Source organism: Choloepus didactylus, chromosome 3 (assembly GCF_015220235.1).
Source record: "Choloepus didactylus isolate mChoDid1 chromosome 3, mChoDid1.pri, whole genome shotgun sequence".
Lineage (NCBI taxonomy): Eukaryota > Metazoa > Chordata > Mammalia > Pilosa > Megalonychidae > Choloepus > Choloepus didactylus.
The window spans coordinates 111,993,543-111,997,769 of NC_051309.1; the positions used below are offsets into that span (position 1 = coordinate 111,993,543).

General features: G+C 34.7%; 1 pseudogene; it reads left to right on the forward strand.

Moving 5' to 3' along the window:
- The first annotated feature begins 3,346 nt into the window (after positions 1 to 3,346).
- LOC119529004 lies at positions 3,347 to 3,502 on the forward strand (annotated as a pseudogene).
- The last annotated feature ends 725 nt before the right edge of the window (positions 3,503 to 4,227 follow it).

Consider the following 4,227-nt stretch of genomic DNA (forward strand, 5'->3'; position numbering starts at 1 on the left):
TTTCTTGAACTTCTTACCTGAGCATAATGGGATTGCACAAAAGAATGTTCTTATTCATGGGAATTGTATATGTGAATTATAGTGTTTGTTCAAGGATGTGTGCAGCCAGCTCCCATATGTTCAGAAGACAGAGCCATAGATGATGGATGATAGATAGGGAGGGAGGGAGGGAAAGAGAAATGGTGTGACAGCATGTTAAAGTTGGTGGATCAGGATATCGAGGGAGGGGAGTCAGGGTATGCTGGAGTTCTGTGTATGGGGTTTGTATTGTTTTTGCAACTGTTTTTATAACTTTGAATTTATTTCAAAATAAAATTTTAAAAAAATAAAAAAAAAAAAAATGGCTGAGAGTATTTATAGAAGTCCTAAATAAGTAAAGAGCTCTATCATGTTCATAGAGAAAAGACTCAATATTCTTAGCATGTAAATCTACCCATTGAATCTATAGATTCAATGCAACCCCAATAAAAATTCTATCGGTTTTTATTGTAAAAACTGACAAGCTGCTTCTGAAATTCCTGTAGAATACAAAGGACCTAGAAGAGCCAAAACAACCTTTAAAAAGAACGAAGTTGGAGGATTAGCACTTTAAACCTTATTATAAACTACAATAATCAAGAAAGTATGTAATTGAAATAAAGAGAGACAGGTGGATCAGTGTAACATAATAGAGTATCCAGAAGTAAACCCACACACATATGGTAACTGATTTTGCAACAAAAGTGCAAAGGCAATTTAGTGGAGAAAGAATAGGCTTTTGAACAAATGATGCTGGAACAATTGGATCTCCATATGCAAAATTAAAAAAATGAAATGAACATTGATTAATACTTGCAACAAATACAAAATTTAACCCCAAATGAATAATAGACCTAAAATGCAAAACCTGAAACCATAAACTTCTATAATCAACATAGAAGAAAAATCTTTGCAATAGTTGGTTAGGCAAAGATTTCTTAATTATGACACCAAAAGCACATTCCAGAAAAATATAAACTGGTAAACTGAATTCCATAAAAAATATAAACTTCTGCACTTTGAAAGACAATATTAAGAGAATGAAAAGACAGGCCATGCGCTGGGAGAAAATATTTGTAAATTATATATCAGAGACAGGATTTGTATTCAAATTATATAAAAAACTTTCAAAATTTAATAATAAAACAAGCAATTTTTTAAATGGACAAAATACATGGACAGTCATTTTACCAAAGTAGATATACAAATGCCAGATAAGTGCATAAAAAGATGTTTGACATCATTAGTCATTAGGAAAATGCAAATTAAAATGTAGATTCTACTAACCACTTATTGTAATGGATACAATTTAAAAACAGACTATATTGATAGTTAGAGAGAAAGTGGAGATACTGAAATTCTCATACGCTGCAGAGGGGAATGTAAAATGGTACAATCACTTTGAAAAACTGTTTGACAATTTCTTAAAAAGTTAAACATACACCAATAATATGACACAGCCATTCTATTTCTAGGTATTTACCCAAGAGATATCAAAGCAATATTCATCCAAGGATATGTACACAAATGATCATGGCCACTTTATTCATAATAGCCACTAGCAGGAAACGATACAAATATTTATAAAAAGGTGAACCCAAAAACTAATTGTAGTCTTTCCATACATAGAATAGATACTCAGCAATAGAAATGAATTAAATATTGAAAGGACTGAACCAATGAAAAACAACAATGAATCTTAAAATATTCATGCCAATAAAGAAGCCAGACAACATCAAGTACAAGCTATATGATTCCACTTATAAAAAAGTCTAGACTGTGTTTTAAAACTTCAACCTCCATGAGACCAAGGAAAGATATGTCTATTTGGTACAGGATCTACATTTTCTAAACAGTACAACTCTACAGTCGTTTCGTTCAAACACCACAATTACATGGAACTTTGAATAGGAAGTGAGATACGGTAGGTTAGTATAGGCTAGAGTGAAATAGTGACACATCCCAAAGTAATTTGGGCAGATAATAAAAAATATATTTACAGCCTCCCCCACCCCCCAGCCCCGAGGAGCTGGGGGAAGGTGCAGAAGTGTTGAACTTCCTCACCTGGACTGGTGTTGATGTTGTCGCAAACATTGGGACTGGCGGTTTGATGTGCTGAGCCCTCGATCATGGGACTTGCCCTTATGAAGCTTGTTACTGCAAAGGAGAGGCTAAACTTGCATATAATTATGCCTAAGAGTCTCCCCCTGAGTACCTCTTTGTTGCTCAGATGTGGCCCTCTCTCTCTCTCTAACTGAGCCACCTCAATGGGTGAACTCACTGCCCTCCCCCCTATGTGGGACCCAACTCCCAAGGGTGTAAATCTCCCTGGCAATGCAGGATATGACTCCTGGGGATGAATCTGGACCCGGCATCGTGAGACTGAGAGTATCTTCTTAACCAAAACGGGGATGCAAAATGAGACAAAATTGTTTCAGTGGCTGAGAGATTTCAAATGGAGTAGAGAGGTCACTCTGGTGGACATTCTTATGCACTATACAGATAACACCTCTGAGGTTTTAATGTATTGGAATATTTAGAAGTAAATACCTGAAACTACCAAACTTCAACCCAGCAGTCTGAACTCCTGAAGATGATTATATAATAATGTAGATTACAAGGGGTGACAGTGTGATTGTGAAAATCTTGTGGATCACACCCTCTTCATCTAGTGTATGGATGGATGAGTAGAAAAATGGGGATAAAAACTAAATGACAAATAGGGTGGGATGGGGGATGGTTTGGATGTTCTTTTTCCACTTTTATTTTTTATTCTTATTCTGATTCTTTCTGATGTAAGGAAAATGTTCAGAAATAGATTGTGGTGATGAGCGCATAACTATATGATCATACTGAGAACGGTTGATTGTATACCATGGATGATTGTATGGTATGTGAATATATTTCAATAAAACTGAATTAAAAAAAATTTAAAAAAAAGTCTAGAGAATGCAAACCAATCTATACTGACAGAAAGGAGATTGAGAGTTGCATGGCATCAGGAGGGAGAGCCAATATGATCAGAAAGGAAGAACTGCAAAAGATGTATAAGGAAACTTTTAGGTGTTATGGTTATGCTCATAATTTCGCTTATGTGAAGGTTTCATGGATGAAACCAGGACAAAATTCAAAACCCTATGCTTTAATATATTAAGCTTATTGTATATATGACTATATCTTGACAGAGCACTTTAAAACAAAAGGTATACAAGAAAATCCTAAGGGACATGCACCCATGCAAAACTATTAGAGTTAATAAAAGAGTTAAGCAGGCTTTCTCCAGCTTCGTCCACCATTGTTGTGTGTGCATTTGACTCCCAGCTCCACCATGTCTTCTCATAAAACTTTTAGAATCAAGCACTTCCTGGCCAGGAAACAAAAACAGAATAGTCCCATGCCTTCTTAGGTTTTAATGAAAAATGGCAATAAAATCAGGTGCAACTCCGAAAGGAGACACTGGAGAAGAACAAAGCTGGGTCTGTAAAGAATCGCACATGTGATACCACACATATTTATGCTTTACCAAGTTGACTAGCATCTTGTCATATCAAATTGAAAAAGTAAACCTTTCTGAACAGTTGGACTTACTTTATTGGGCAAAGCACTGTTTTTTTTTCCCCTTTCTTTTTTATGCTTATGCATATATAAGTTGATTCAGTAATAAATACGTGAGTCCTTTTGTTTGGAAAAAAAAAGTTAAGCAGGATATAAGATCAATATTCAAAAATCAGTTGTATTTCTGTATACTAGCAATGAACAATTGAAAATGAAATTAAGAAAACAATTCCCTTTATAATATCTTCAATAAGAATAAAATAATTAGGATTACATTTAACAAAAAAGTGCAAGATGTATACACTGGAAACTGTGAAATATTGCTGAATTTAATTAAGGAAATTCTATGTTCATATATTAGAAGACAGTATTACTAGGATGACAACATCCTCCAAATTTATTTGCAGATTCAATGCAATCCCTCTCAAAATTCCAACTTCTTTTGTTGGCAGAAATGAACAAGCTTATCCTAAAATGAAATTGCGAAGAACCACAAATAGCCAAAACAATCTTCAAAAAGAACAAAGTTGGAGGACTCACAATTTCCGATTTCAAAACTTGCTACAAAGCTACAGTTTCAAGACAGTATGTTCTGGCATCAGGATAGAATACAGAACAATGGAATAGAATTGAGAGTCCAGATATAAACCCACA